The 27055-nt window shown below is 44.8% G+C and overlaps 1 protein-coding gene across 3 annotated transcripts in view; it reads left to right on the forward strand.

Moving 5' to 3' along the window:
- Window positions 1-27055, forward strand: part of LOC116941211 (rho-related BTB domain-containing protein 2-like) — a 102611-nt gene that overhangs the window by 7309 nt on the left and 68247 nt on the right. The window contains exon 2 of one of the 3 annotated variants that reach the window (XM_032952020.2): window positions 3244-3354. The exons of 1 other annotated variant lie outside the window; for it this stretch is intronic. The gene's annotated coding sequence lies outside the window, so the exon portion shown is untranslated. Of the gene's footprint in view, window positions 1-3243; window positions 3355-24400; window positions 24495-27055 lie in introns of all 3 variants that reach the window. One more of the 3 variants, XM_076066375.1, reaches the window with a different exon arrangement.

Below are 27055 nucleotides of genomic sequence, written 5' to 3' on the forward strand. Positions count from 1 at the left end.
TGCTCCAAGGTCTATGCTGCCTGCCTAATTCTGTTTCGTAACAAGGCTTTGGACTCCGTATAATCGGTGTACAGTAACAATGCAACGTGCATTGGTGTCGCCACGGTGACGAGACGTGAACGTGGTTTTCAATCCAGACCCTGTTGCCTGCTGTATATTTGCAGTTTGCATGTGTTTCTCCGTGGTCACGTGTGGATTTCTCTCCGGACCCCACCGGTTTTCCCTCCACGTTTAGAGACATGCGTTTCGAGTAATTTGGCTGCCATCAATTTCCACACGATGCTAAGCCGCTTGCGGGCCAGGTCGTTTCTGCAAACAAAGAGCAATTTATCTCAGTGGGCCTTGCCTGGCAAAATACAAAAAAAAACACATCGTTTAGTGTCTAGTCGGCAGGGTACTTTTTGAAAGAAAGGACTTTTTATTATCTGCTGAACTTTGTGAAGCCGACTGCTTGGAAGCAATATTCAATCAATGTAGGTTCACACCACCCCCACCCCCTCTCGCATACAAAGGTCGCTGAGGAGCCACAATTAAAGCAATCGGCTGTCGGAGCTCCTTGAAAAGCCAGAGGGCCAAACTCGAGCTTCACACACGTGGGCTCCCGCCGTATACAAGGCTTACTAAGGCTTCGGTGGGCACGTGCAAATCAAGCATGTGTCATTTGTTTATTATTCTTCTCATTTTGTTGACTTCCCCATTGCTTCGCTCCAATACACCGCCGGCCTCTGGTGAGTGCGTCCTCGGAATATTAAATAAACGCTCGGCATCTAAACGTGTATATCTCCACATATATAAAAGGCAAAGTTGTGATTATGTGTGTCTGTTCAAAATGTTTAGCGTACTTCCCGGCATGCAACAAACTTGAAGTTTGCCATGTGGGTACTTTCCAGACTGTACACCATGCAAAAATTATAAAAAATAAACTTTTTTAGGGGGGGGGGGAGCTCAATGATGTATATATTTTTTGCACGGCGAGTGAGCTGTGACGTCAAATCTGTCACGTGACCCGCGCATGTGGAAGCGTAACGCATTGTGGTGTAGTGGTTAGCGCGCCGCGCTACGAACCCGGCGACCCGAGTTCGATTCCCGCTCACGGCCACTGCCGGTGACGATTATTTGAACCGGTCCTGGGCCCTCCCCTAGGTCGACTCAGCCTCAAACGGGCGAAGCCGGTAGTAAAGGTAGTTTAATATAAAGTGCACGTGAGCAATGGGAGCGGTGGAGTGGTGGTTAGTTCGTGCGAGTAGACCGCGATCTCTTTTTGGCAGCCGATGTCAAACAATTCTCGTCGTGCACAACACCAGTGGTATTTGGTAACTTGGTCTCCTCTAGGTTGACTCAAACTGAAATGAGTACCTGGTGTAGTGTATAAAGCATCGGTGCTGGGAGAGAGATGGGCGACATACCTTTGGAGCCTTAATTGGTGTTTGCTGACAACACTTTTTACACCAGTCCAAGGTTGAACTGGGGCTCACCTTTAAAATGTATTGCGTATTCTTTGCTTTTTTAAAATATATAACTACAGTATTATATGCAAACTGTGTGTCGTGCTTGAAGTTAAATTATGCAAATTGGAATTGTGAATGCTTTGTGTATTTGGTGACAAGATGATGAATGAAGCAACATACTCTACATGTGTACATTAAAGTCATATGTTGATGTACCAGTAAAATATTGACGTTTGGCCACATGTGCTGGATTAATAAATCGCCAAGTATCTGCAATAGTTTCATCAATAAAACCAATACTGTCCATTGTATATTATATTTTGCAAGCAGACAGCTGGAATCGGTATCCTGTCGCTCTGGAGCAGTTGTGCATGTTTCACTTGGACAAAAAAACAATGTTCTCTGGAAGAAAAAAAATACAGGTGCACTGTGTATTGTGTTCGGTATGGCACACTTTCAATCAGGATTTGCATTGTTGCTATTCGTCACCTTCATATAGAAGAGTTTGCAGCCTTCCCTATCTGGGTTTCAACAATGTGACTCCACTGAATATTTAACCACCGTCACCAAGACACAAGCCTCTCGGTTGCCTTTTCTCAGAAATCTAACCGAGGCGAAATGCTGCTGCTTTACATGTGTAGAGGTGTTATGGGACGGGGACACGCGGTTGTAGGGCGGTGGCTACAACCACGTCCGCTACGGCCGCCACCCTGGGGGGCTGTGGGGGATGCTGTGATCCCTCCCAGCCCCACCCCTCAGTGAGGGACTGTATAAAAGGTGGGACCCGGAGAGCTGAGGGGGAGTTCGACTCAAGCAAGATGAAGAACCAGTTGGAGAGAGAAGACCCACTAGCTAGACCCTGGAGCTCCCTTGATCCGTTGTCCTTTTTGATGGCCGGGCAAGGCAAGCCAGGGCGCGACCCCAGAGCCGCGAGGGCCGATGTCCTTCTGAGGGCCGGACTCGTGTGGCTGGTGGTCGGGACCTGCGCCGAAGCTGGGCCTGGTCAGAGAGCTCTGGAGATAGGGCCAGGTGTGAGGGAACCAGGGAGCTAGCGTGGGCTAAAGCTCGGGGACCGTTCCCTCTGTAGAGGACGGGTGAAGAGGCCGTTACCTCCTCAAGTATTAGATTCGATACTGTAACAGAAGTGATTATAATAAATACGTGTTGCCTCTAAGAACAGTCTCCGACGTCGATAAGGCCACCACACATGCAACCCTTCTGGATGACACGCTTTGTTATGATCTGCACAGTGTGCTCTACAATTGGCTTTGTATAGCGTAGAAATGCTTTGGAGGCACACGCTCGTAACACAGCGATTTAAAGTCGGGGATTTGCCTGAAACGGAGATGGAGCAATTTCTTTTATGAGCCATTAAGCAGGTGGACAATGATGTGCTTCTATAGTCAGAACAGCAAGTCGGTTGGTCGAATTATTTTTAGTCTTTTTCTCAAAACTTATCTCGTCCATGCTGCATGTATGTTGAACTCCTTTTGCACCATACGTAGCCAACCCTGATAAGCGGAGGTGCTATCGGTGTTAAGTCATGAGGTCAAGTATCAATTTGGATCTCTCTTAAAGCAGTTGCAACCCTCGTTGATAGAGAACGGCTGACGGAAGTGGATATCACAGAGCTACCTCTGAGATCCCTTAAAGTGACTTCTGCTCCCCACATTAGGGGGCAGCACTTTCCCACCCGCCGCGCCACCGATAGTAATCATTCAGAGGTGGAGTCATGGTAAATTAAGTGCAGAGCCAAATATGACGTGCTGCTTTTTTGTGCATCATCGGTTACCAGGCTGAGACCATCAACTCACTACACTTGAGAACCTGGCTGCCTGGATTTGAACCCAGGATCTCAGCTCTGCCGGCACAGTGCTCTGACATCTGAGGCACCCGGAAACCTCAGGTTAGTGGAATTTAAATATTTCCCTTTGGAGATTAAAATCTCCAAACAGGAGTCTCATGTATAATATTCTGGATAAGCAAGAAGGAGCACTCCTGGGTTTAAAAAAAAATCTAATTATTCTCAAAGTTATTAGTAACAGGCTTATTATGAATGTACGGTGGAATTCCGAGGTCTGTATTGTCAGCAGGGTGCAACAAATTATACAGGGACTCCTCTACTTACGAACGAGTTGGGTTCCAGAGGTCGTCTGTTCGTCAGTCGATTTTTTCGTAACCTGCCCATTCCAAACATGTTGTACGGCGTGTACATTAAACTCAGGGGATGGCTTTAAAAAGTTGCATAATCTCCTGTAGATATCACTGGTTCTTCATGTTCTGCAGATGTAGATGCCACCACCGCTGTCTATCGCGCCCTGATTGAACTCACGAATCTCGGTCCGAACAGGCAACTGGACATACGGACAGGTTTGTTCGTATCTCTGGAAAGTTCGTAAGTTGAATGTTCGTACGTAAAGGAGTCCCTGTATTGTACTGCCCTGAGGGAAGAGTTGTGCAGCTCAACGGGCTTCACTCAGCAAATAAACACATTCTCCTGCGGAGGGAGCTGGTATGAACGTTGGTTGCTCGGTCAATGGCCAGGGTCAACGGCGGCACCACGTGGTGGTGTATTCCGCAAATATGCCCGACTGTGAGGGCGGGCACAAGCCGGCGTGAGTAGGTTAAACGTTGAGTTTTATAAGGGCACCACGGGGTGACCAGCCCCTCCCCACCCAGCCCCACCCCCCACCCAGCCCCACCCTCCCTACCCAGCCCCTCCCCACCCTCCCCACCCAGCCCCTCCCCACCCATCCCCTCCCCACCCTCCCCTCTCCACCCAGCCCCACCCCTCCCATTTTTCGATGCACGACGGATGGACGGACACAATAATCCCCTGTGGGCTGGTGTAGTAACCAGGAGGTTCCTACCAGTAGTGTTAACGTCAGCTTCTGAACGTCGTCTACTCTTCTCGCTTTCACCAACCCGCACTGACCAGCATGGTGAAGTATGGCCAAGTAACTCTCATGATCCGCATGGATTGGGAGAACCATGATCCAGCAGTGGATTGACCGTTCAGGCCATACGTGTACATGCGTCACAGTTTAGGCCACATTGAGACGTTGGTGATGGTGCTGAAATGTATTTCATTGTAAATTTGCCACATTTTGGGCGATGGAGAGACACCAGAACATTTTGAGCCATAAAGATCAAACGACAAAAAGGGACATTGTCTGACACTTTATGTAGTCGCAAAGAGATGCAGTTTAATAACAAATGGGGTACTGGAGTGGCGTGGGTGTTCAGGTAATTGTGGATTGAGTGCTAATGTGATAGTGATGCTATACAGTGGAGTATAATAATTCGTGATTTTTTAATATAAAAATTTCATGGTTGATTTCGCCACAGAATGCTTTTTTTCCCCGCAACTCCAATTAGCACGGTTGGCTACGTACGGTGCGAAATAATTTCAACATGCATACATTTAAACAAAATACGTTGCTGATGTTGCCTGTTACAACCACATCATCATGTTTTCAGACTTCCCGGAGGGCTGCGTTGTTCGCGTATGTACATTGAACTTCTTTCGCACCGTACGTAGCCAACCGCGCCGATTCGGAGGTGCGGTGGGAAGAGGCTCGCAGCAGATCATCTGTGGTGGAACGTTGCAAACTCTTGCAGTCGTCGGTTTTCCCATCGTTCCGTGACGCACGATTTCGAATCGAAGTTGAGGTCCTTTATTAATTCATTATTAATGTACACACACACGTACAGACACACACGTACACACACACACGTACACACACACGTACACACACACACGTACATACAGACACGTACATACAGACACGTACACAAACACACGTACACACATACATGTACACACACACACACGTACACACACACACGTACACACATACACGTACAAACACACACGTACACACACACGTACACACACACACACACATGTACACACACACGTACACACACACACACGTACACACACGTACACACACACACGTACACACACAACAGGGGTCTAAATTTGCTACAGCTGCTGGTGGTGGTGGAGAGCGTCTATAATTGTGACCATGGTGACCGATGCCAAAACATGTTCGAGTGATGGTTCAGCTATTTCTGCCTCAACAGGGTTATTTCAGGGCACACTACACACACCACACACCACCACACACACCACCACACACCACCACACACCAACACACACACAACAACAACCGCCATTCGCCACTAAGTGGCGGTGACGTCACCACGACGGTTGTGCCAGGCCATGTGCACCTTGAGGCCACGTGAAGTGTCGAACGCCCGCTGGCAGGAGGTCACAGGGCAGACCCAAGTGCCACGGGTCGACTGACTAGATGACTGAGATGATTGGCTGATGCACCACCTGTGCCCCCTACTGTGCCAACCTGCTATGCTTTAGCCACCCGGCGCTCCGCTCGTTGTTGTGAGCGTCGCTCCTCCGCCTCCAACTGCCCAGTAGCAGTGTCCTTCACGAGCCTCCTCCACAGAGGCCGATCTTGACACCGCTGGTACCAGTCATCGGCAAGTCCACTCAGCTCCACGTCCTCCTGTACCACATCACTCCATCTCTTCTCTAGCCCGTGCTGTGTCCGTTTAGCCCCTCGATCCGGCCAAACAAAAGCTGTTCCAGCATGCGGTGGCTGGGCATGCGGGCTACATGACCCAGCCAACGGAACCTTGCCCGCCGGAAGAGCTCACCGATGGGACCTTGCCCAGATCTTTCAAGGATTTGTGAGCTCCTCACACAATCCAGCCTGGTTAAACCCAGGATGGATCGTCGGCAGGCTAGCCTAAATGTTTCTAACCGGTGAAGATGCTCCACCAAGGGGGTCCACGTTTCGCAAGCGTAGAGAAGGGAGGGAATGACCGTGGCCGAGAAGACCTGAAGCTTAGTGCAGAGCGACAGACCAGGTAGCTTCCACACAGCGTTACGCAACCGATGAAAGATATTGCCGCTCGACTGATTCGGAGTGAGACCTCTGCTGTTAAACTGGAGCCGGTCACACACACCACACACACCACCACACACACCACCACACACTACCACACACACACCACCACACACACCACCACACACTACCACACACACACCACCACACACACCACCACACACACACTGTTTTTACCCCATTCACTTGCAGCGGTACATTTGGCCAGCAAACCCTGCGCGGTTTATCCTGTCACACGCACCCCCCCACCCCCCCTTAAATAGGTCACCCCGTTACTATGCAAACATTGTACGGACGGTACATGCATGTTGAACTTCTTACGCACCATACGTAGCCAACCGTTGCTAGCCGGAGGTGCCGGCGGGAGGGAGGGAAGAGGACAAAATCCGTGATAGCAAAACGAGAGACTTTTGCGAGCCACACTTGTAACCAAACAGAAGGGCCGGTATAGCTTTAGCCGCCGGTGTTAAGAGAGTGGCAATGAAAAGACAAATGTATGCACAGCACGTGTTTATGCCCAAAGCGTTGTTAGGCGTACTGAAGTTTGCCAAGAATTCATTCATATTCTGGAAGATGTAACCATCTCAAATGTATTTTCTCGACAAGAGAAACCCGGACAGTATTAGTCACCGGGATAGCTTTAACTATATAACGTACTGTGTGTATATTACAGTGTGTTTAGCAGGCGGCTTTAAAATATTAATGGTTTGAGCTGTGACGTTCATACGCGATTGCCCGTTCACGCGAATGAAGGTCGTGATGATGACACGGAGTCGTTAAGAGTCCACTTTGTTCGTGCTGTACCTCACGGATACCTGCTTGGTAATTTCTGAGAGACATTGATCAGGTTTGCCGGAGGAATCCATAAAAATCTCACGTTCTGTTCTGCCATCATTAGTTTTGTCACAAAACAAACAGCACGAGCGAAATCTTAGTAACAAAACATTTAGTTTGCCTTGAATTGCACAAGAATCGAAGGTGATCAGTTCAAACTGAGCTCAGCTGTGACCCAAAAACAAGGTCTCTTTATCACTCGCAGGAGACATTGCAACCTTTGCATCCACGTTGGTGAAGATCAAGCGATACACACTTTCACAATTTGCTGGCATCTCTGCCACATGAGCCATCGTGATAATAATCAAGGCGCTGGGACGGTGGTGCAGCGGTTAGCACACTGCAGACGTATCCTGCACTACGGACCAGCGTGGTGAAAAGTACGGTCAAAACAATCTCCCGGCCGACATGGCGTGGGGAGGCCTTCGTCCAGCGGTGGATTGACAAAAGGTTAAATGTTATCACTTTGATTATCCCAATCATTTGGGAAATAACCAGAACGTTAAGGATAACGTAGTGCATTATGATACAGAAGTATACAGAGTGCCGTCTGGTTTCAATCCCGTATCCAGTTTCCAGATCCAAGAATAGAAGTTGCGTTTAGGTGAAAGAGACTCGCTTTGCAGTGCCGAGTTTGAGTCGCATCGTATACCCAATTCGCAGCCAGGTTGCTCACGTGGTGAGTTTTTGTTGTTTCTCACAATACTTGTATTAAACGACCTCCAATTAAGTCAAGTGGGTCGCACAGATTTGCTGGGCGAGTGGGCCCTCGAGAGTGGTGCTCATGACGTCTGGAGTAAACCACTCTCTTTCACGTGCTAATCAAATGCGGTAGTTGTATCGTCGTTTGTGTTTAGCGTGAGTAACCCTTAGGCGTAACTGCCGCAGGCATTTTTCTTCTTTCGTATGGCGTTTTGAAAAAAATCAGCAGCAGGGCTACAATTGTATGATTAATGTTACTCTTTGGTTCTTTCGGTAAAGTCACGTGGGAAGAAAATAAATTAAATAATAATAGAATACGACGTTTAAAGGTGTCAGTTTTTGTGCCAGATAAAAGGGTAAAACCTATTACTATATCTTGTTACTGGCAAAGGAGGTCTCATAATGTAAGTGCTTACCCCGAGCTCTCAATACTCTGATGGTGCGCTGTTTTTTTGAGTTGTACGCCTTTTGGCGTCTTCTGGTCCAACACCAGTGGAGACTAGGCTCTAAGAAAAGCCGTCTCGGGTGTGGACCAATCAAATTCAAGGACAGTGCATATTATTATCAGAGTTGTCTTTTTTGCTTGCATTTTGACTGCTTGTGTTGTGGTTATTGCAAACATGATCCCTTGTATAAAGGTGTCAGTTTTTGTGCCAGATAAAAGGGTAAAAACCTATTACTAATGAGAGAATTGTGTGGAATTCCTGCCCATAGCGGCTGGAGGAGAGACAATGGACTTATAAAGAAACAAGCACCGCAACATTTAGAGAGAGGAATAGGAAGTTTGAGAAAACAAATTTAGTAAAATTAGGAAGTGTAATGCAATGCGACACAGAGAGTCGGTTAACACACAGTTAACGCATAGCCTGGTTGATTACGTTCTCCCAAAGATTGCTAAATTAGAAGTTAAGGATGGGTAGTGAGGCAAATCCTCCCCGTAGAGATGGTTCAAACTTGATTCGAAGCTTTCGTGACTGCAGGAATTACTCTTTGGTTCTTTCGGTAAAGTCACGTAGAAAGAAAATAAATTAAATAATAATAGAATACGACGTTTCGATTGTGACGCAAGCAACCATCATCAGGTAGAAATGAAAGAGAAAACAAACATAGTAAACTTAGAAATATAAGGAAATACAACACAGAGAGTCGGCTAACACAACAGTCAACACCCCACCTGGTTGATTACGTTCTTCCAAAGATTGCTAAATTTGAGAGAGAGACAAAACAGAGACACGGAGACACACATGGGTGACTGTCACATAGTCACTTTAAGATGTTTTCTTGTTCATGTTTTTTGTTTGTTGCGGTTGCACCCGATTCAAGAGCCGAATGGCTCACAGGGCTGTACCAAATAAATGGAACTGAACAGACAGACACACAAGCAGAGAGAGTTGTGTGTCTCTCTCTGTGTCTCTGTGTGTGTCTCTCTCTGCTTGTGTGTCTGTCTGTGTGTCTATGTTGTGTGTCTCTCTCTGTTTGTCTCTGTGTGTCTCTGCTTGTGTGTCTGTCTGTGTGTCTATGTTGTGTCTCTGTCTCTGTGTGAGTCTCTCTCTGCCTGTGTGTCTATGTGTCTCTCTCTGTGTCTCTGTGTGAGTCTCTCTCTGCTTGTGTGTCTGTCTGTGTCTATGTTGTGTCTTTCTCTGTTTGTATCTGTGTGAGTCTCTCTCTGCTTGTGTGTCTGTCTGTGTGTCTATGTTTGTGTCTCTCTCTGTCTCTGTGTGAGTCTCTCTCTGCTTGTGTGTCTGTCTGTGTGTCTATGTGTGTCTCTCTCTGTGTCTCTGTGTGAGTCTCTCTCTGCTTGTGTTCCTGTCTGTGTGTCTATGTGTGTGTCTCTCTCTGTTTGTATCTGTGTGAGTCTCTCTCTGCTTGTGTGTCTGTCTGTGTGTCTATGTGTGTCTCTCTCTGTGTCTCTGTGTGAGTCTCTCTCTGCTTGTGTGTCTGTCTGTGTGTCTATGTGTGTCTCTCTCTGTCTCTGTGTGAGTCTCTCTCTGCTTGTGTGTCTGTCTGTGTGTCTATGTGTGTCTCTCTCTGTGTCTCTGTGTGAGTCTCTCTCTGCTTGTGTGTCTGTCTGTGTGTCTATGTGTGTGTCTCTCTCTCTGTTTGTATCTGTGTGAGTCTCTCTCTGCTTGTGTGTCTGTCTGTGTGTCTATGTGTGTCTCTCTCTGTGTCTCTGTGTGTCTCTCTCTGCTTGTGTGTCTGTCTGTGTGTCTTTGTGTGTGTGTCTCTCTCTGTTTGTATCTGTGTGAGTCTCTCTCTGCTTGTGTGTCTGTCTGTGTGTCTATGTGTGTCTCTCTCTGAGTCTCTGTGTGTGTCTCTCTCTGCTTGTGTGTCTGTCTGTGTCTATGTTGTGTCTCTCTCTCTCTGTTTGTCTCTGTGTGTGTCTCTCTCTCTGCTTGTGTGTCTGTCTGTGTGTCTATGTGTGTGTTTCTCTCTCTGTTTGTATCTGTGTGAGTCTCTCTCTGCTTGTGTGTTTGTCTGTGTGTCTATGTGTGTCTCTCTCTGTGTCTCTGTGTGTCTCTCTCTGCTTGTGTGTCTGTCTGTGTGTCTATGTGTGTGTCTCTCTCTCTGTTTGTCTCTGTATGAGTCTCTCTCTGCTTGTGTGTCTGTGTGTCTATGTGTGTCTCTCTCTGTGTCTCTGTGTGAGTCTCTCTCTGCTTGTGTCTGTCTGTGTGTCTATGTGTGTCTCTCTCTGTGTCTCTGTGTGAGTCTCTCTCTGCTTGTGTGTCTGTGTGTCTATGTGTGTCTCTCTCTGTGTCTCTGTGTGAGTCTCTCTCTGCTTGTATGTCTGTCTTTGTGTTTATGTGTGTGTCTTTCTCTGTTTGTCTCTGTGTGTGTCTCTCTCTGTTTGTATCTGCGTGAGTCTCTCTCTGCTTGTGTGGCTGTCTGTGTGTCTATGTGTGTCTCTCTCTGTGTCTCTGTGTGAGTCTCTCTCTGCTTGTGTGTCTATGTGTCTATGTGTGTCTCTCTCTGTGTCTCTGTGTGAGTCTCTCTCTGCTTGTCTTGTCTTTGTTTTGTCTCTCAAATTTAGCAATCTTTGGAAGAACGTAATCAACCAGGTAGGCTGTTGGCTGTTGTGAAAGCCGACTCTCTGTGTTGTATTGCATTCTATTTCTCATTCATTCTTACCTGATGATGGTTGATTGTGTTGCAATCGAAACGTCGTATTCTATTATTTAATTTATTTTCTTTCTACGTTACTTTACTGAAATAACCAAAGAGTAATTCCTGCAGTCACGAAAGCTTCGAATCTAGTTTGATTAATTGTTGTTAGCCATTCCACGGCATCCGGGTTGGGAGCTGAGTGGAGTAGTTCGCTTGTTCCCCCAGTATACGCGTGGCTGAGTTGGAGTAGCTGAGTGGAGTAGTTCGCTCGTTCCACCAGAGTATGCGTGACGGTTTGCACCTCACCACATTCGCAGTTTGGTGAATCCCTGATCTTCCATTAATTGAGGAATAGTATTGATGACAAATACACTTTCTTTGGTTCTTTCGGTAAGGTCACGTAGAATGAGAATAAAATAATAAAATAACACAATAAAATTCTCACGACGTTTCGGCCACAACGCAAGCGGCCGAAACGTCGTGAGAATTTTATTGTGTTATTTTATTATTTTATTCTCATTCTACGCGACCTTACCGAAAGAACCAAAGAAGATGAATCCTTGCAGTCACGAAAGCTTTAAATCGAGACAAATACACTGTTCAACGTTGAACTTGGGCTGCTCGGATTGTTGTGCATTACATTTACCTCCGTATTCTAATACTCCACGAGCACAGATGATTGCCGTGTAACATTACACATACACAGTCGTATACGTGCTTGGAGTTTGCACAGGGAATTATGTGGACTTAGAAATCGCAAAGAAGGTTCGTGAAGGGAAAGGTAGCCTCTGATCTCGGGGGCCAAGCCTCCAGTTCGACATTGAGTAGCGTTTGAGGGATGTTGTATGTTGAACTTCTCTCGCACCATATGTAAGCAACCCGTGATCATGCTCATAGTCTATTGAAATGCAATCCTGAGTGAGGTCATCTTGAATTTGGCTGAAGTCTGATAAGGATTAGTGGATTGTAGAACATTACAACTATCAATAAATATATCTCCATTTGTCTCTGCACATAAATATACTGTACACAAAAAAGGTCATCAGCCACTGGGGTTTTCAGACAAATGTTATCCAGCAGCATGTATTTTAAGCAAGCAAACTCTGAACCAGTTATGACCTTGAGGGTCTCGTCATCATCATCATCATCAGTCTAGCTTGCTAAAGAAATGCAGGTGGGTTGTCACGTGTCGTTGGTAAGCGTACCCCATCTTCAAAGCTGAGTCCTCTTCAAGAAGCAAAAGAACTCTGTAACAAAAAAAAATATTGTTACGTCAAGTAAAGAATAAATAAGCAGACGTCGCTTATCTCTCAGCCCTGGTGGGCTTCATGTGGTGAACGTTTAAAGGAAGCACATATTTCTAAACCAATAAAAATTAATGTTTCGAGATAAATTTGGCTATTTTACTACACGTAGAAATAAGAAAAATAAAAAAGAAAATTACATAATATACGACGTTCGATTGCAACACAAGCAATCATCATCAGGTAGAGGAAACACATAACCGCAGATATATACAGACCTTAAGTAGAAGGAATTAACACAGATATACCAGGGGATACAGAGAGACGGAACATCACACTAAATCAAACAGGGTTTAGCAAAATTTGGAAACTATATAAAGCAACACAGACGGTCGGTTAGAGTATATTGAGTATATTGATGATATTGATGTAGTTTATATTTTAATTTTAATTGTGTTTTAACCGACCGTCTGTGTTGCTTTATATAGTTTCCAAATTTTGCTAAACCCTGTTTGATTTAGTGTGATGTTCCGTCTCTCAGTATCCCCTGGTATATTATCTGTGTTAATTCCCTCTACTTAAGGTCTGTATATATATCTGCGGTTATGTGTTTTCCTCTACATGATGATGATTGCTTGTGTTGCAATCGAAACGTCGTATATTATGTAATTTTATTTTTTCTTATTTCTATGTGACTTTACCGAAAAAAACAAAGATTAATTCCTGCAGTCACGAAAGCATCAAACCTAGTTATTTTACTACAGTACGTATATGATGTAAAGTAGCCATTGAGTAATATCCGTAACATGCTGTAATTAACAATAGCAAAGCAGTGTGTGTCATGCCTCAAATTCCAAATAATATTAATGGCATCTTCCTCATAACCTTGTCTCAGTGAGCGACTACTATGTGGAAATAAGAGAGCCTTTAGGTCATTGGTATGGGTTATAGCATATTGTATAATAATAAATAGTATAACAGTGTAATGTTTAATATAATTTATAAGGTAATATATGGTATCGTAATTGTATAGTGAATATACAGCAGTGTGGTATACAGTAGGGTTGGTAGAATAATACATAGTGTAATATTACAAGTCTAATATTATAGTCTAAAGTATAGGGTAGTGTATAGTAACGCAGTGTATAATTCAATGTTTGGGTCTGTCTATGGCAGTTTATAATACGGGGTATAGTCGTGAGATGTAAGAAAACAGATTAGTTGGAGGCATATTATAATATTTTTTGCGACATAGAAGTGTAATGTATAATGACTTATTGTTCGTAGCTCAGCTTATTGGAGAGTATATTGAGTATATTGATGATGTTGATGTAGTTTATATTTAAATTTTGTATCGGTTCACTATATGGTAGTCATTATATAGTGTAGTGTATACCCAGTTACTTAATGTTAATAGCTCAACTTACTGGAGAATATATTGAGTACATTGATTATATTGATGTAGTTTATATTTAGTTCTTTCACATCGGTTTATTGTATGATAGTTGGGTAGTTGCAGTTATTTAGCGTTAATATACTAAATGCCTCTGTTGATATGTAAACTCTGACTTTAACATAGCCACTTCCTAATCTATCACATTAACTTAGCTACTTCAATGCTAAATTCTTCTGTTGATATGTAAACTCCTTTGTCAAGGCGCTCTGCTCCTCCCACCCAGCTTAAAAGACGCTGCCAAGCTTAGCAGTGTTCATTGGAGCGCTGTCTTTCCGACAGCTCTGTTTCTTCAGCTGAGGACGGCTGCTTGTGTTGTGGCCGAAATGTCGTGAGAATTTTATTTCATTATGTTTGATTTTTATTATTTTATTATTTCACCTCTACGTGACTCTACCGAAAGTAACCAAGAAGATGAAGCCTTTACTGTGTTTGAATAAAAGGCAACAATGAAATACTAGAATATAATTGTTTCTGACGTGATACCAAAAATACACATACTGCCATATAGTATTCCGCTATCGAAATACATAAATGCATTAACCGAGAGAAAATGTTTTTGTTGACAAGCCTTCAAGGTCAATGTTTTATATTATACTCTGATGGTCTGGTACGGGTGCGTACAATGTTTGATATTGCCAGTTGTGCTTCATTGTGGACTCGGAACTGATTTCCGTGCCCTCAGCACCCAGTTGGTTACACAGGCCTCAGGTTGGATACACAATGGCTTACTCATGACAGTTTATACAATTGTTGTGCAAAAATACATTTGTCCGCACGGTTGCCAATGGTAAAGCGTGAATATTGCTCCTCTGTTGACTGATGGCTATATTGTTTCCTTTCAGACGGCCTATTTTCTACGGACAATTATAGTAACGCAGTGCTGCTGTGCACTGTCGCGCTAATGGTGTTAAGCAGAATTGTACGACCGTCATGGACTATATTTGTTATTATTTTATAGAGTGCAGGCAATCAACATGAGCACACACCTTACAATCAGGTTGAGAGTTAGAATCCAGATTGGGGTCAACACAACCCATCCCCCTGTCGTTGGTGTAATGAGTGCCAATTTGTGGAATATCAAAATTGGTCAGCCTATTATGAGACTGACCCCTTCCAAGGAACTGTGGAATTTCCACAACTGTCTTAGGGTTGCTGTCAGAGATGGGCACCATCTCATTACTCGATTGAGCAAGGAGGCAGTAACTTATTATACAACTGCTGTCTATTTAGTTGTTTTTAATTCTCAGCAGCAACTAGGCCTCGGCAAGGTAAGGTAATTTACCCTTTTTACTGGGTAAAAGGGTAAAGATAAAGGTGTCGACCACGCCAAGGGGTAAGGTAAAGGGTATGGTAAAGGTAGCGTGGAAGAATTACCCGGTAGGGTAAAGGTAGCGCGAAATATTACCCAGTAAATACCCTGTTTACCGCTCGCTAAAAGCTCCGTGGCACACTCCGTGGCCTTCATTTAAAATTGGAATCATCGAGAGTCTTCTATGTGAATGAAGCGCACTACCTAGCATTTACCTGTTATAAACCTTGTTCATGTGTAGTACCCCAGTAATTACCCTGTAATTGGGTAATTTGTATGGGGTAAGGGTAAAAGGTAGGGTAAAGGTAGACTCGTTGCTTTTGAACTTTTACCTTTTACCTTACCTTGCTAAAGGGTAAAAGGTAAGGGTAGAGTGATTGTATTGTAGTAAGGTAAAAGGTAGGGTAAAGGTAGGCTCGTTGTTTTTACCTTTTACCTTACCTTGCCGAGGCCTAGCAGCAACCGTTTCTGTAATGTGTAGTACATTCTTGGGATGTGCTCCCAATTTTCAGATGCAATTGAAAATCAAGTCTAGATGCAACATTTTGTACGATCCAAAAGTATTTTATATTTTGGAAGCGACATAAGTTACATGACAACGGTTCTGCATTTTTCCGGCCAAAAATATTGTCATGTTGCACTTTCTTAAACTGCCGTAAAAAATTATAAATGGTGAAATATGAAACTCATCCGTTCTGCATCTGTTCTATATCAGCCTCTAAGCTTGCTTTAAAAATCTCATGCTCCAACTGGGCCATGATAACTCCCGAAATGATGATCCGATTTAAAAGAGATTTCAGCTCAAATATGTGTTGCTATTAGAGATGTAAATTATAAAGTTACGGCCAATTTGATCAAAGGAGTTAGCTAAAACTTGGGAGACAAAAACTAGCGCTTGGCTTTTACATTTTACTGGCCGCGACACGCACGTCTCATCTGGGCCTAGGGTCAGACTGCATTTCCATCTTAAACATGAAAAAACATTTGTTAGGCTTTAGAATGTTTTGTTTTTGAGAACGTTAATTTGGAGCTGAGTGGAAGCGCTGCACACGTGGCATATTTTAAACTTTGTTTTTCACTTTAACCTTGAAGGGTTTTGTGCAGCTGAACGAGCATAAAGAGTCACAGCAGAATGCCTGCCGTGTGTGCGAGTGACCTTGTTGTGGAACGCTGCCATGAATAAGATCGACTAATCACGGGACTCTTTGTTTGTGCCCCCATACGGAAACAACAACAGCAGCAGCAGGTTCACCTTCACAAGACTCCCAGTGTAGACCAGGCACTTGCCCAATCGGGTAAAAGTCATTGTAAGCAAATAGAGCATGTAATGAAGTTACTTTAAAGCCTCTCTAAAATGTTTGTGTTGCTTTTGTAATTGGGCTTTAAATGGGTATGCTCTCATTCCAAGCCGTAAAAAAAATTGCTGAATAATGTTTACTTGGTACTGTTTGCACCATGCCAATAATATTGCAAGCTACCATAATAAAAAAAACATGACACCGTTCAGCCTTCGTCAAACAGTAACTTCATTGTGAAGTACATCTGAAAGATAAGCGGTGGTGCTCATCTTCATTCGCTGACCAGATTTCCCTCGCTTTATGTGGGTTCGGTTTGTGCGATTTCAAAAATTTCACTCTGTGCAGTTTGAATTCACTCAGCATTCGGCTTTGTGGTCGGACGTGGGACAACATTGTGTGTGTGTACCGTACTCGTTACTGGGCAAGCAGCTGTCTCGTATTGATTCGCCTTGTGATCCATTTTTTTGGAATGCATCTACAACTGCATAGAGCGAGCAAAACCTGTACTGCACAGTGGTTAAGGTGCTGTAATGTTGCTTGGTCTACAAGTCCCCAACATTAATGTCCTGACGGTAGGAAATAGAAATTAAGAAAGCTCCATCTTCTAAACAGGTTTTCCCAATACTTGCAGATTAAAGGGAGCCACGTTGGCGAGATGTTAACTGCCTCGCCTGGTATGCAGGGGATTGTGGGTTTGATCCAGACCCTGCTTGTCTTGTCTTCAGCTATCCTCGAGCCGCACCATGGGCAATCCTTCGCCATTGACTTCTATTTGGAGTTTGCGTGTTCTCTCCGTAGTTGCGTGGATTTTTTTTCTGGGTCCTCGGTTTTTTGCCTCCACATTTAGAAACATGCTTTTAGATTACTTGGCTGCTATACATTTCCACGTGATGTAAATCCACACGACCACGGGGAGAACATGCAAACCCCAAATATACAGGTGGCAGGGTCGGGATCGAACCCACAGCCTCCTGTATACCGGGCGAGGTAGTTAACATCTCACCACCTGCGGCACCCATGCATGCACGAAGAGCCAAGCAATGTGGGAGCAGGTGTTCAAGCAGAGCAGATTGAATAAACTGGCGCTGCTCTCGAGGAATCGAAGCTCGCCGTTTCTGAAGAGCTGGCGGATTTCTGGAAACCGCGGTGCCAGAAGAATAGCGGTGTTAGTTCATCGATGGGGCATCGGCTGCTGCCGGCGTCCAATCGCATTTCAGCCTCGTGGCGTGGACCTAATCGAGGTCAGGAATATGTGAACAAACAAGAAACCAAGGTCGATGAATTTATTACTGCGTTGATATCAGATTTGAATGCCGATCATTGCCCACTCTGAACGTACATCGCCCGTTTTAATCGTAGCTCCATATATGATCACCCGTTAGTTTTAGTCTCCTTCGTCGGCCTGTTTTATTGTAACGATCGTGCCATTTACCGCCGCTAAAGCCGCTCGCCCCCATTGCAACCCATTGCTTTTAAGCACAACCTTCCCAATGGGGTAATGTATACGAATGGATTTTCCGGTAAGGTTAAATCAAGAATGTAATTGATTGGCCACCTGATGAAAGTGGAGCGGTTTATTTTTCCCAATGGGAAGGTCACAGCGATAGGGTGCGTTCGTATTTTTAGCCAAAATTGGCTAAAATTTTCGATTGGCTGCCTGTGTAGTACAACATTACGGTAGTCACTGGATTATAAGACGCATCGGAAATTAAGACGCACCCCAAAACTGTGCTCAGTGTCACAAATCTGCTAACATAGATGCGCACATACATATAATAGATTATGAGCCACAAACCCATCACTTTTGCTTTACCATAGAGGGGACATTTTTATTTATCTCATAATTCGGAGAATGCAGTACCAATAATAAATTGCTGCGCATGCGATAAAGCACCACATTTTCCACTCAAGGGGGGTAGCCACTGCTATTGATGTAACTGCCGTGCCCACGTCACTCGCCACTATGATCATTTCCACAGGGGCACCGGTGGTGCCACGGTAGCGAGATGTTATCTGCCTCGCCTAGTATGCAGGAATCGTAGGTTCAATCCCAACCCTGACGCCTGTATATTTGGAGTTTGCATGCGGTCCCCGTGTTGGCGTGTATTTTTCTCCGCGCCCTCCGCTTTTCCCCATCCACATTTAGAAATGTGCGCTTAAGAGTTTTTGGCTGTCATAAATTTACACGTGATAAGCCATTTCGTTGAGCTATCATTTGTGGCCAGGGTGCTTCTGAAAATGAGCTATGTAGTTCAGTGGGGCTTACCTGCTAAAATAAAAAAAAATAGGTTAGTTTATTGTTTTGTTGGTCCCCATGTTCTTACCTTATCGGTAGTAACAACCTCTGACTTAGCAACTTGGTCGTCAGTTTGCAAAGTCATCCATTCATTAACTGCGCTGAATCCACTCACTACCCTGAAAAGGCTGAACGTGTAGTCCTTTCACCTTTCAACACCAACAAAGAAGCTGGTTGCGGAGGTGGAGCTGAGACATCAGCTTGTTTGCAGGTGCGAGATGAATTGTTGCAGCACGAGATTGGAATAGTGGCAATGGCTTGGAGAGGTCTTTATTCAGCAGTGGATAGATCGTGGCTGACAATGATGATGATGATGAACTTGGTTTCATTGGCCAAGGTCAAGAGGTCATTGTAGCCGGTTTGGTTGATGCTGCCGCATTTCACCATGATTTCATTTCTTCTGGTAGACCACTCTCCTGCTTGCGAGTGGACGACTGACCTCAAAGGTCTCTCCTCGCAGTGCCCGTTCACCTGGCTTGAGGTCTACGCCTTGCCAACTCGCCGACGCTATCTGATTCAACAATCTGTTCATATGCGTCCCGTTTTTATTTTCTCTTTCGCGCCGTTTCATTTGTGCAGTTGGGGTTGGTTTACTCAGCCTAAATTTACGACCATCGACATATAATTCGCGTCACGCAAACGTGTATTGCACTTTGTACGCACGTATCGTTCGCCTACAAAAAAAAAATCAACGTTGATCAATGAATCAATGCGTCTTTTCACTCACGTGGCACCCAGCCTTATCCGTCTGGTACAGACGGCCTACCCATCTGCACGCATGCCCTCCCCCATCCTCTAAGTACGGTCTGTTGGGCTTTCAATGTATTCTGCCATCTCCCCGTGGTATTGTGTATCCTATTTATTTGACAGCATAGTGTATTTATATAGATAGTAATTCGTTTTCAGCGGGGCTTAATTGCTCATGGAATATATTCCGAGGCCGCTAAACCCGCCTGTCACACTCCCGACTGTCGATGCTGAGTGGGTTGGAGCCGGGGTTGGCGGCAGGAGGGAAATATTTTCCAGGCCTCAGCCCTGGACAGCTCCGGCTCTGCTTTTCAGCCTCTTTCGCACCTTTGAGTTGTTCTCATAAATAATATCCCAGATGGAATGTTTCGGCCATTAACAAAAAAAAACACATGAATGTTAAACTATTCATTCATAACTCTCCCAACATGATGGCAAAATATGCTCCCAAATGTGCCTTGTGAAAGAGATAATACATCTGTGTGAGCTTGTTTCCAATAAATCACATAAATGAATCGTAAGTATTTTAGTGATCACTGATTTCCCTTTTCTAGTGCCTAGTCTCACAATAACAAACGTAAAAAACATTTAAACGTTCATTGCTAACTAGTCTATAATTTGATCTTTGAAATATATATTTTAATGCACATCTGTATTTTACGGGCTGACGAGCTTTGGAATATGAAATACATTTGAGTTTTTGTAACAATCTAATTCGGCCGCCGCTCCAGACCTCTGATTTGCACACGCACCTCCGATTAGCACGGTTGGCTACGTACGGTGCGAAAGAAGTTCAACATACATACATACAGGCTGCATTGTACACCCAGAGCAGCCTTGCAGAAATAAATTAGCCAACTTTTTTCCACGAACAAACCAATGAATACAAACTGCAGAATAGGGGAGGACATGACAGTTTAGTTGGCACAGCCATCCTTCATAAAAAAATGTGTATCTGCACTGCCTACAGCCTGGAATTATTCTATTTATACATGCATCTAGCTTTGGGATCAATTGGAATTTTGAACTTAATCACCACTTCATCGTGCAGGTGTCCTCGCTGATTCAAAGGTCGGCAATCGTGCAGTCATGTTCCTCGACTCATGACGATGACACCGATATAAAATACTCACGCTTGGTGACTTATTTTGATGTCATCTGCCCGCACCCACCCCACTCTTCTGCTCGCGTTCTTTCCTCTCGGAGCTGCCGTCTGGAATGTGAAAAAGAATTAACTGCTTAACTTTCCCATTAAGTGTGCTGCCAACACCGTTTTTGTCTTTTCCGCGCCACTTTTGGCGCTTTTTAGCCCTCATTTATTCATCTCGGAACTCGGTGATGGATGGCGACAGCAAATTTGAAGGTTAAACGTGGTCCTCCATAAACATTCTATCGCACAAGTTTCGAATTTAATTTAGAGTTCAGATACATGTGTGCAGCATAGGAGACCCTTGAATGTCGCAGGTTGGGTTACGTTCTTGGAAAGTGCCACGAAAGCCAAAAATCGCGATATTCAATAGCTTGGGCCTTACCTAAATAATGGGGTTAAGGCACACGGCAACCAGAGACATAACAGTAGAAATAATGACTGTACTGTATGCCAAATGAACGAAAAATATATATTTTAAAATAAACATGTAAAAAAACCCGATATAAAAATGTTTTCCTAGACAATAACTCGTAGTATAAATACTGTACTTAGTGATGATGATGATGATGATCCAAAGTGAGAGTGTGTGTGTGTGTGCTTGTCCGCGAGTGTGGAGCGGTAGTGCAACGGTTAACGCGCTGTGCGACAAACTAGGGCTGAACGATTAATCGATTTCAAATCGAAATCGCAATTTGAAACAATGGGATTAGCAAATCGCAAAAGCTGCGATTTTTTTTGCGATTTGAAAAGTCCTATTACTTGCTTATTGGAATTGTTTTATTATTATAACTTTATTTATTTAACTTAACAATTGTTCTATGTTTGATTGTTCTATTTCGATTTTTTTTAAATATATATAAATAAATGTTGGAAGCAATTGATATATTTTAAGTTCTCATCCTTGCATTAGAATATCTCGAGCAGTTCATATGTTGATGGTATCATGTGGCAATGTTCCATCACATGTTTTAAATCTATTACACAGTGAATATTGAACTGAAGCTTGACTTACCAAAAATATGTAATCGCAAATCAAATCGCAATATCTGTCAGAAAAATCGCAATTACATATTTTCCAAAAAATCGTTGAGCCCTACTAGAAACCCGGCGACCCCAGTCCGATGATTAGCTCAAACCCAACACCAGGACCGATAATGAATGATTTGAATCGGTCCTGGGCCTCTGCTAGGTCGCCTCAGCCTAAAATGAGTGCTTGGTGCAATGTGCAAACGTCTTCACTGGGCAGACAAAGGCGGCCGGGCGTGGTGCTGGCCACCCACCCCCTGTCGTGTGCCACAGTGCCGACCTTCACAGGTGCTGTTCGCCTACGCAGCACTTGCCCCTACAGACTGTTACAGGCTTCACCGGGGGGGGTCTTTGCTTGCACGGCAAAGGTTGAGGTGCCACTGACTGCCTCGTGTCCCTCGCCTGCTCGGCACCACAGGATCAGCCAGACGACACCATCACTCGAGAGTGATACCTCCGTGTATACCAAGGACGTAGCCATGGAGTCAACATTGGGGGAGACCAAATCTTCCAGGGGATCTGGGCTCCCCCCCCCCCAGAAAAAATCTAAATTTGAACACTAATTTCCTGCCTAAAATATTTCAAAATTCGCTAACACATGGGATGGACTTGTTATAATTTTTTTTTAAACAATGTCTAGTAGTGTATTGTATTACATTGCTCTGTTTTTTATTTTTTTACCTTTTCTTGTTTCATTGTATGTAAAGTTTGAGATTAGGGATTAATAAAGTACAACCATAACCACAATCATATACACAAAAACCTATGCGTTGTTATATGAAGACAAGTCCAGATATTGTGGGCAAGGTTTAGCAAATTGTTATTTTTATTTACATAGCATAGCAATTATTATTTTAAAATATTTTTATAGCAATATATTGGGTGGGACATTTTGAGCATATTTGAATATTGGGGGGGGGGGGATGTGTGTCCCCCCCCAATATATATTATTACTAGCTTTACTACCCGGCTTCGCCCGAGACTTGGATTCATCACGCCCGGCCGCCTTTGTCTCGCCAGTGGCCATGTTCACACCACAACAGTTACTCGTTTGAGGCTGAGTCGACCTAGGGGAGGCCGGTGGTGGCCGTGAGCGGGAATCGAACTCGGGTCGCCGGGTTCGTAGCGCAGCGTAGCGCTAACCGCTACACTACAATGCGTTACGCTTCCAACTGCGTGGGTCACATGACAGATTTGACGTCACAGCTCACTTGCCGTGCAAAAAATATATACATTATTGAGCTCCCCCCCCCCCCAAAAAAAAACCCCACAAAAGTATATTTTTAAAAATATTTTTTGCATGGTGGACAGTCTGGAAAGTACCCACATGGCAAATGTCCAGTTTGTTGCATGTCGGGAAGTACGCTAAACATTTTGAACAGACGCACATATTCACAACTTTGCCTTTTATATATATGGAGATTACGGCCTTGGTGTATACCCACTAAAGGCCAAAAATAACCCCCTCGATAACTAAATCGCTTTACAGAGAGAGTTTGCCCGCGATAGGTCGAACCCGCGAACGATAAACCCGCGCTATTCAAGGGTCTCCTGTATGTGTACAATTTCAGAATGAAAACTACAAAAGTCATACATAGTTTGTCTTCACAAACTTTCTTCTCGGCGCATTGTCCCGTAAGATATCTTCACTACAGCTGGGATATATCCAATTATTTCTCTAATCGGTTACTCTACTGATGATCTCTTCCATCACTAATCAGATAACATGAAAATAGTTCCAGGGGAAAAAAAAAGTCTCGCCTCGATTTCCAAGTGTGCTGCTGGACGGGAGGTGATGGGGGGGGTGCCCACCTTCAGGAGGTAGGATGTTGGGGTGGCCACTATTTTGAAAGCGGCACCGATTAATCAACATCGGAGTAGTTCATTTCGCTGACTGTACCTTCACATTAATGCCAAAGGCCTCTGCTGCAGTCGCTCACTGGAGAGCCATTGGACGAAGACGGTTACCGCATCGGGCGCGCTCGGATGCGCTTCTGCAGCCATCTGGAATGCTCTTCCTTCCGATATTAGGAAACTAACTGGGGCTATGCACTTTTAAATCTAGATTGAAACTCATTTCTTCGTAACTGCTTTTTGTGTTTAATTCGTTGTCCTTCTCCCGCACCTCCGATGATCAGGGTTAGCTACATACGGTGCAAAAAAAAGTTTAACATACGTACATAGTGCTACACCCCTAAATGCCTGAATATTGTCCCGTGGTTGTTTGCAAGCTATTTGGCTGCGGATCTTGAACGTAACTTTCCCTTCCCAGTCTCGGTCTGGGCCCTCTGTGCTGTGAAGCACCCTTACCCGGTCCTCGGGCTGTGCCTTTGAAACATTAAGCTGCGGGAAATAAAGGACGCTCTTTTTTTTCCGCCGAGCAGTGAGGTCACCAATTCCACGTCGTGAATCGGCAGGACAGCATCTGTGTAAAGTGTACGGTAATCTTGAGACCATCTTATGCTTCTCACGAATGGCCTTTACTGTGCTGCGGTCCAACACTTGACCGGTGCGGTGAAGTACGGTCAATCAACTTTGCTTGGACGGTGTAGGGAGACCCTCATCCAGCAGTGGATTCACAAAGGGGCTGAACTTTACGGTATTGTATGGTGGGATTGTTGAGTCTAGGAGGATTATGGTTTTGGGCTCCGGCAACATGCAAGCGAAAGGTGACGATGTCACGTTCACGATTATGATGTAACGCTGCTCGTCCATCCGTTGTTAAATAATCTGTTGATTTCTCGCGCGTCCTAAGCACTGACAGCTGCTCAGTCATCCTGAAATTCCATCCGCCGATTTCCAGCAGACTTAGCAGCGAAGGAGTTAAAGGTTTTGATTGGTTTCTTTTAAATTCCAGCTGTCTGCCTAACGGACAAGGTCGCAGTGACATCAGCGCCGTGTGCACCAGCATAGAAAATTCAGGCACGTCGCCGGCGCAACGACCTGCGTAGGTACGACACCGGATTTTGGACACGTTGTGACGTTGTGACGTTCACTCTTCCGTGTAATCTAGTGACATTGTTACAGCTAGAGAGAGATATATATATATGCTAATGTCGCTTCTCTTAATGAACGTCAATACCTCGCTGATCTTGTCGAGTGAGCATAAACCATCACGTGAACTCTGGTCCTCATCGCCGCATCGCGCGCTTTCAGATGCGCTTCTGCGGCCGCCTGGAACGCTCCTACGTCCGATATGAGGAAGCCACTGGGAGCTTGTGCACTTTTAAATCTAGATTGAAAACTCATTTCTTTCGAACCGCTTTTTTTTTGTTGTCCTTCCCCCCGCACCTCCGATTCGCACGATTGGCTACGCACGGTGGAAAATAAAGTTCGACATATACGTACAATTACAAGTACGTACAATTGCGGGTGCCATTCCGCTGTGGTCGGGCACGACCTATGGTGGAGATGCTGGGACGGCCACTGCGCTTGGAACAAAAACACAAGCAGCAGTGACTTCCGCACAGGTACAGTGAGGGAAAAAAGTATTTGATCCCCTGCTGATTTTGTACGTTTGCCCACTGACAAAGAAACGATCAGTCTATAATTTTAATGGTAGGTTTATTTGAACAGTGAGAGACAGAATAACAACAACAAAAACCAGAAAAACGCATGTCAAAAATGTTATCAATTGATTTGCATTTTAATGAGGGAAATAAGTATTTGACCCCTCTGCAAAACATGACTTAGTACTTGGTGGCAAAACCCTTGTTGGCAATCACAGAGGTCAGAGGTTTCTTGTAGTTGGCCACCAGGTTTGCACACATCTCAGGAGGGATTTTGTCCCACTCCTCTTTGCAGATCTTCTCCAAGTCATTAAGATTACGAGGCTGACGTTTGGCAACTCGAACCTTCAGCTCCCTCCACAGATTTTCTATGGGATTAAGGTCTGGAGACTGGCTAGGCCACTCCAGGACCTTCATGTGCTTCTTCTTGAGCCACTCCTTTGTTGCATTGGCCGTGTGTTTTTGGTCATTGCCATGCTGGAATACCCATCCACGACCCATTTTCAATGCCCTGGCTGAGGGAAGGAGGTTCTCACCCAAGATTTGACGGTACATGGCCCCGTCCATCGTCCCTTTGATGCGGTGAAGTTGTCCTGTCCCCTTAGCAGAAAAACACCCCCAAAGCATAATGTTTCCACCTCCATGTTTGACGGTGGGGATGGTGTTCTTGGGGTCATAGGCAGCATTCCTCCTCCTCCAAACACGGTGAGTTGAGTTGATGCCAAAGAGCGCCATTTTGGTCTCATCTAACCACAACACTTTCACCCAGTTGTCCTCTGAATCATTCAGATGTTCATTGGCAAACTTCAGACGGGCATGTATATGTGCTTTCTTGAGCAGGGGGACCTTGCGGGCGCTGCAGGATTTCAGTCCTTCACGGCGTAGTGTGTTACCAATTGTTTTCTTGGTGACTATGGTCCCAGCTGCCTTGAGATCATTGACAAGATCGTCCCGTGTAGTTCTGGGCTGATTCCTCAACGTTCTCATGATCATTGCAACTCCACGAGGTGAGATCTTGCATGGAGCCCCAGGCCGAGGGAGATTGACAGTTCTTTTGTGTTTCTTCCATTTGCGAATAATCGCACCAACTGTTGTCACCTTCTCACCAAGCTGCTTGGCAATGGTCTTGTAGCCCATTCCAGCCTTGTGTAGGTCTACAATCTTGTCCCTGACATCCTTGGAGAGCTCTTTGGTCTTGGCCATGGTGGAGAGTTTGGAATCTGATTGATTGCTTGTGGACAGGTGTCTTTTATACAGGTAACAAGCTGAGATTCGGAGCACTCCTTTTAAGAGTGTGCTCCTAATCTCAGCTCGTTACCTGTATAAAAACACCTGGGAGCCAGAAATATTTCTGATTGAGAGTGGGTAAAATACTTATTTCCCTTTTTTTTGACATGAGTTTTTCTGGATTTTTTTGTTGTTATTCTGTCTCTCACTGTTCAAACAAACCTACCATTAAAATTATAGACTGATCATTTCTTTGTCAGTGGGCAAACGTACAAAATCAGCAGGGAATCAAATACTTTTTTCCCTCACTCTAAACGCGTTCACAGACGCCGCTGTTGGGATGTTCAGAAATCAGAATATTTATACTGGAGGAATCCGATGCGCTATAAAGCTCCTTTTCACAGATGTCCAGTAGGTTTCACAGATGTCAGCAGCGGTGGCAAGATTGTGCGGGGCGTGCTATATATTTTTTTCAAAACCAGCTCTCTACGGACAGAAAGTGATGAATGGTTTTGTTGTTGACGGGATGCGTAGCACGCAATTGTATGCAGATATGGGGGGGGGGGGGGGCATTCTTGTTGTGCTGAGCATTTTGCGATGCCAAGGAACTGAGGTCAGCAGCTGAAGCCTCTTAAGAGCCCTGCCCGAGTGGGATTTCTGTTTAGTATATCGCAGTCGACGCACAGACCTTAAATGGCGTGGAGCTGTGCCTACTCATTCGCTGTGCGTCCACAGGTACAGCACGCACACTGTGTACAGCATGTGCTTGTGCAGAG

Source organism: Petromyzon marinus, chromosome 11 (assembly GCF_048934315.1).
Source record: "Petromyzon marinus isolate PM22_M1 ecotype Great Lakes invasive population chromosome 11, UKy_Petmar_22M1.pri1.0, whole genome shotgun sequence".
Lineage (NCBI taxonomy): Eukaryota > Metazoa > Chordata > Hyperoartia > Petromyzontiformes > Petromyzontidae > Petromyzon > Petromyzon marinus.